This window comes from Lactuca serriola, chromosome 3 (assembly GCF_051521515.1).
Source record: "Lactuca serriola cultivar US96UC23 chromosome 3, Lser_US96UC23_V15, whole genome shotgun sequence".
NCBI lineage: Eukaryota > Viridiplantae > Streptophyta > Magnoliopsida > Asterales > Asteraceae > Lactuca > Lactuca serriola.
The window spans coordinates 119,667,885-119,675,261 of record NC_136410.1 but is presented as its reverse complement, the minus strand read 5'-3'; the positions used below and the strand labels follow the sequence as shown (position 1 = coordinate 119,675,261).

Here is a 7,377-nt window from a genome sequence, read left to right as displayed (position 1 = left end):
CCAAAGTCAACATTTAACTTGCGAAGGCGGTCAACATACATTTGCATCTTTTGCAGGTGCACGGTAAGAGACTCTCCATGACCCATCTTAGCGGAAATCATGTTGGTGAAAATCTCATAACGCTCTTGTCTCGCATTTTGGTGGTATCTCTCCAATAAGTCTTGATGCATCTCGTACGGGAACATGTCCTCATAGCACTTTTGGAATTCGGAGTTCATGGTGGCTATCATGATGCAATGTACCTTCATTGCATCGTGCTCATGGGTTTCAAAAGCGGTAATTTCAACCGGAGTAGTGATTTCAGGGTTAATCTTCTCGAGCTTCTCGTCGAGGACATACTCCTTATCCTCATAGCGAGCAATGGTGCGAATGTATCTTATCCATTCGCTAAAGTTCGTTCCATCGAAAGTGACCTTTTGGCAAAGGCTCATCAATGTGAAAGAACTAGCAGTGGCGTTGTTTGCGTTCGACATCTACAAATAGAAAGGACAAAGATAGATTAGAATATGAATTCCTAATTATCACCCAATAAGAAAAATTAGGGCTAGGATCCAACAACAATATTTACATATTAGAAAAGGGATGCCGTAATCTAACATTCAAATAAATTGAAGGTAAGTGAATGACGATTCACTAATTCTCCACCATAAAACCTAATTATAAGTCCTAAATGTATTGAGAATTCCTAGGTTTGAATGAGATTCATTGAAACTATTCAATGGCATGTTTAAATCTCGATATGCCCCTCTTGTTTGTGACTGGGATACCGAGGATCACAAAGCGGGTGTGAATTACCATGCAAATTCACATGGTGCCTTCATTGTAACGATCACCTATTCGACGTGCCGGTAAACCACACACGCTCCATCGAACTATGACAAACAATGAATCGCCCTTTGCCACCTTTGCTTAGAACCAATTAGTGTGCCGGTAAACCACACACGCTCCACTAACTTCTTAGCAAGGGTGCAAAGTGTAATTTCATGGGATTGCATCAATTCACTTTTCCTAAAGTAACTAAGATTGGGAAATTATAAAAATATGTGTCGTTACTTTGTATTACTTATTATACTTTTAATGAGAGGATGAGGTTGCCCTATCCTACCCGTTCGGCTAACGACCCTCCACCGATCAAGCAAGCGGTGGGTGTGAGTGTACACCCATTAGGCACCATTTTATAGGCCGCAACCTTATAGATCGGATTCGTGAATGAGGCCTACTAACGGTAAGACTAGCATTTTAGCTATACATATATATATATATATATATATATATATATATATATATATATATATATATATATATATATATATATAATATAGGGTTGTATTTTAAACATTTTAAAATCTAGGGTTTGAAATTTAAATTGTCTAAATTAAAACTTTTAATCACAAAATATAAATTTCAAAACTTGAGGACAAGTTTTAAACATTTAAAACATAGAGGATCAAATAACAAATAATTTTAATTAACAATTAATTCCCTAATTATCTATATTTGATTTATTCAAGATTTCATGCAAGATAACTACCAAATTAAACAAAATAATTAATTAATTATAATATAAGGAAATTAAATATTTTATTAGTTGATAAATATCTTTAATTAGATCAAGATTATAGTCATATATGTCAAAAAATCAGATTAGGGTTGATCTAATATGATTAAGGTAAGTTTCCATAAGATAATCATGACGAAATCCCGAATCTGGCCATTCCTGATGCTTGGACTCGCCGAGTGCACCAAGGGACTCGCCGAGTCAGGCCAACTCGCCGAGTCCATGACTCAGAAACACAAAAATCGAATTTTGCAGTTAAGTTTCAAACAAACAAGCAACAATTTAATAGAAACCAAGCTAGGCTTTGATACCACTGATGGGTTTTAGCCATAAGAACTTTCTTATGTGTGCATGCAAAACCCTAATGCTTGGATCTAGGCTTTCTAATAAACATGCTTTGAATCCAAGACTTCTAATAACTAAATAGGTATAAGAACAATACTAAATCATATCTAGAATCATACCTTTGAATGTCTTGTTTGATCTTGTTGTCTTGGAGCTCTAGAGTCACAATTGTCCCTCCTCTAATGGCTTACAAACACCAAATAGCAAGGAGGATGATTTGGGAGAGAGGGGAGGGGAGGGAATTCGGCCAGGGGTTCTCTACTTTAGATCAAGTGTCGACTTCCCTTTGCCATAGGGTCTATTTATACTTGTAGACTCCTGAAGGGTTACAGCTTAAACCCTAATTGGATAATCTTCTGTTAAAGCAATCCAAATCCATTCCTTAGATAGACTTGGACAATTTTAAGCTATCCCTAGCTTCTAGAATCCGTCCACCTCTATCCAATATGGATTTACAGTATAAAGTTTAACTATCAAACAATTGACAGTTTATACCTTCTTATTTAATTAATCTCTTTAAGTCACCAAATTAATTCTAATTGATTCTATGACTTATATTAATCAAAATTTATATTATTCTCATAATATATTAATAATATTTATTCTCTCTTAATAAATCATCCTATCAAGTTGCTATGGTGAAGGCAACCCAAAAGGACCATGCACAACCGGGTCAAATACTTGCCTAATATAGTTGCAGCCTTAGACACTATTCCAACAAAAGTGTGTACCTTTCCATCCATGTCGGTCTTCTTCTTGAAGATCCATTTGCACACAACTGTCATACTACCTTGTACATTATCAACCAAATCCCAAAACTTGGTTGTCATACATGGACTTGATCTCGCTATCCATTGCCTATTTCCATTTGGCTGCCTCAGGACCTGCTATTGCTTCCTTGTAGTTAGCAGGTTCATCCAAATTTACCAGTGTACTATCACTGATAAAAGTATCACCATATGTACTAATATAGAAACCATAAAACTCAAGTGACATTCTAACTCTACTAGAACTCCTAAGAGGTAATAATTCGTCAATCGGTTCAACTGAAATATCTTCCTTACGTTGAGCCCTAGTGACTTCAGAGGTTCCTTTGTCATTTGACTCTTGAATTTCTTCAAGATCAATGGTAATCCTACTGTCCTCTTTTCATATGAGCTCTCTCTCTCTCTCTCTCTCTCTCTCCTCTCTCTCTCTCTCTCTCTCTCTCTCGTGAAAGACTCATCTTCGTGCAACAAAGACCATGTTCTCACTAGGTGTGTAGAACAAATATCCAAAGGACTTCTGTGGATAGCCGATGAAAATACATCTCTCACTTCGAGGTTTAAGCTTGTCATGAGTCTCTCGTCTAACGAAATCTTCACAACCCCAAACCTTGATATTCGATAATGAGGGAACCTTCCTTGTCCACATCACATGAGGTGTTTGGAGCATTGTTTCCACAAATGGCACATTAACTTGCAAAGCTCTAACATGCGTCATGAAAGTTCTATATGCTTCTACTTTTTCTGTAGGAATGGATTTGATTGGGTATGGCAGAGGAGGATTATAAGGCTTCAAAGAACTGGCAGTTTTATCATTTACGTATGGACTCGTCGAGTCCATTGGAGTGACTCGGCGAGTCAGATCGGGTTTTGCTGGTTCCGATTCTTCTACCTTTTCTGCCTTCTTCTTGGAGATTCTCAGTGCTTCTGTAAATGTTTCTTCACTGCTGGAGGTTATTACACTTACATTCTCTAATCTTGGATTAGGTTCGGTGTTACTTGGAAGTTGACCCGGTCTTCTATCATTCACTTGATGTGCAAGCTGCCCCAGCTGTTTCTCAATGTTGAGAATTGATGCTTGCTGATTCATTAGCATGTTTCTGGTTTCGTGTATGGCAGCATCGTGATCACTGTGTCTTTTTTCGGACGCGGCTATGAATCTAGTGAATAACTCTTCTAAATCGGCTTTCTTTTCTATCGGTTCTTCCTTTTGGTATAGTCCCCTCTCCTTCTGCTTGTATTTCTCCTCCTTTGCCTTCTTATACTCCTCGTATGGTAGCCAATCCTTCTTAGGTTTCCGCCAATTTTCATCATATCGATCACCACTTGAATAAAAGACTTGAGCTTTCTTATTTCCATTCTCATCCAAATCACAATCCTTTGTGAGATGGGGCCCTCTACAATTTTCGCATCCTACCCTAATAGCATGGATTGCTTGATCCATTTTTGTCATTCTTTGATCTAGACTATCAAGCTTAGCTATCACCGCTGCCATGCTATCAGTTGCCGCGTTTACTACCCCCCGACTTACTTCGTTTCTCGGATTGTGGTATTCTCTAGAGTACTTAGAGAATTTTTCAATTAATTCTTTAATTACCGGGGACACCTTCTTTTGTGAGCGGGCCTTGAGAATCAAGCAATTGTCTTGTGGTGACATTGACTCCATCATAGAAAATGGAGACCTCTTGTTGGCTATTAAGGTCATGGTGTGGGCAATTTCTAAGTAGGCTCTTGTACCTTTCCCAAGCTTCATAAAGAGATTCTCCGTGTTGTTGCTCGAAGTTGGCAATGGCTTTCTTTAGCTTGGCTATCTTGGAAGGCGGGCAGAAATGGTCTATGAACTCTTCCTTCATCTTGGCCCATGAGGTGACCGATCCGGGAGGAAGTGACTTTAACCAATATTTTGCAGCTCCTTTAAATGTGACAGGAAGCATGCGAAGAATCTGGGTCTCGCGTGGAACATTCGGGACGTTGAAGTAATCGGCCACATCATTCACTTCGTCCAAGTGCTTGTAAGCGTCTTCGTGATCCTTCCCGTAAAAAGGAATCTCCTTGAGTTGGGCGAGAATATGGCCTTTTAGTTCGAAAGTAGCGGTCGCGGGAATTGCGGGTTGCACAAGTCCCGGCCCGGTGTCATCACGCATCCTTTTCTTCCATTCCCCCATGGGGACTTCATCAATGTTAGCCATTGTGATAGCTAACTCTTCTTCAGAATCGGTTTCGTGCTCGTAAGTATGCTCTTCTTCTTCCTCGGTCTCATACTCGATATCTTCTTGAATTGGTTCTTCAACTGTCAACGAGGCACTGGATGCTCCTGATTTGCTGCTCTTCTTCTTGCTGAAAACGGATTTTAAGTTTTTGAGCGGTGAGTTCTTTGAAGATGTGGTTTCTCCAACGGCTTTTCCTTTGCTTCTTCTTAGTGCGGATTCCGGGTCTTCCAAAAGGAGGGACCAGAGGTGTATCAGATCCTCGGGTCATGAAACAACTGTAAACAAACAAAACAAAAGACACATAACGCGTAAAAAGAACAAAAACGAAATAAAAAATAAAGACTAAAACAGTGATGTACTCGCCGAGTCGGCACGAGTGCACTCGGCGAGTTCAAGGCAAAAACAGAAAAGAAATTTCTAGTTATTCTATAAACAAATTTTTTTAATAAATTAATTCTACCTACTGAATTACTTTGTAAATAACTTTGTGTAAGATAAATCCCACACAAAGGATCGATTAAACTAGAATTTAATATTAATTTTAGAACCGTTCCCCGGCAACGGCGCCAAAAACTTGATGTGTGCAAACTCACTTAGTTTTAAACCTACTTTTAATTATCAAATAACACACAAAAGGCAGTGAACCTATCAATTGTGGTATAGCTAAACAAGCAGGGTATCGATCACAGGGAGCGACAAATTAAATTAAAAACTAATTTTATCTAAGTTAATTAATAAGTAGGGGGTGTTCTCTAGTTTTACAAGACTAGAAACTTACTAACTATTACTAATTTAAGACTAGAAAATAACGACTTAACTAGATTCAATAATTGGAAAGGAACTTCTGTTTAGTTCAACTTGGTTGACTCTATGGTTGATTTCAAGGTAATGGTGCAATGGATTAATTCTTTTGTTGGTTACCGATTCAAGTGATTAGATTCGTATTCACTACCCTAATCCTTAGCAAATAAACTAACTTAAACAGTGGCCAATTGTCTAATTTAATTATATTCACTAGATTAATTATTCGGGTTAAGTTAGACTTGCAATAGTTAACTAATTTATTCTTTTAATTAACTTCTTGTTTGATGGTCATCTTACAAGCTTGCACATGAACTTACTCAATTTTCTTATTAATTCTAGTTTCATATTCATTAATCCTAGACATATATCATAGTGATCACATAGCATATGAGGTTAATAATCAATAGATGTTCATGCTAATCAATTATCTTCCTATTAACAGAAAATTAATTATTATTCACACACAAGGTTCTTTAGCAAGCTAAAATAACAAAAATTCACCAACTAGGAATTAATCCTACCAATCAATCAAACCATATTGTCAACTTTGTATCCTCAAACAGAAGTCTAAAGGTTTTAGCTCATAATTGAAGTAAATAACAGCAAACAAACAAAGTCAAATTGCTTAACCATAATGATAAAACAAAAGAATAAATGGAATGATGAAATTTTTCCTCAATTACTCTCCGGGATTGAATTCTAGCTTCCTTCGTCGTCTTCTAGGGTTTCTCTGGCTTCTCAATCGTAGCTAAGTACTTCTAAATCGTCCCAAAACTCCCCTCTATCGATATGTGGAATTATCTTTAAATATACGAATCGACTCGTCGAGTCAACTGGTGACTCGTCGAGTCCCTCTCACATTCCCTGTATTGTGATAACTCTCTGAGATCCCGAGTCATTATCTTCTCGATTCTTCGATTGGATTCGCCGAGTAGTCGATCTGACTCGCCGAGTAGGTGCCATTTTTAATGTTTTTCTTCTTTATTCCATTCTCGATCTTCTAACTGTTTCTCCCGCTTCCTTTCGCTTCCGAGCTTCATCTTTGGACTGAAAAACATAATTTAACACTTTTAAGTACCTTTTGTCCATAATATGCAATAATTTAGCTAATAAATGAATAAAAATGTATACTTAATATGAACTAAATATGCAAATATCAAAATACCCCACACTTGTCTTTTGCTTGCCCCCAAGTAAAACTGAATTTTAAACATATTAGAATCATATATAACAACTCCAATCTAACCCAGCCATTATGCCAAGACCGCAACACATGCATTTGTTTCTAAAATTTTTCCTAAAGACCTCCCATACTCCAAATACTCACAATCCTCATAAACATTTGCCTACTCATCCCAAACTATGCTCATTTTATGCAACCCTCCGAATCCATCCGCAGAAAACCTCTTACCCTCAAGGTGTTTTTAATTGAGCAACCCAAGCATACATAATCTAGAATTACAACTTTTCGATGCCACTATGGAGCTCTTTTGGAATTCCTCACTTCCTTTGGTAATTTGATCTTTGATCTCTTTGAATTCACCACCTTTATTGTTTGATTTTCGGGTATCTTCAACTTTTTGGATTTCTTGAAATTTTGATCTTTTAATCTTCACTTTATTTGCTCCAAAATTCATACAATTTCTCTTGTAATTCTCTCTTTTTTTACATGTACCTCTCTTTTTTCACTCAAAAC

The 7,377-nt window shown here is 37.3% G+C and overlaps 1 non-coding gene across 1 annotated transcript; it reads left to right on the top strand.

The window, feature by feature from the left end:
- Positions 1-4,365: 4,365 nt before the first annotated feature.
- Positions 4,366-4,472, top strand: LOC145096482 (small nucleolar RNA R71). Its single transcript, XR_013703888.1, has one exon. It is a non-coding gene; the product is annotated as a small nucleolar RNA R71 (small nucleolar RNA).
- Positions 4,473-7,377: the final 2,905 nt, after the last annotated feature.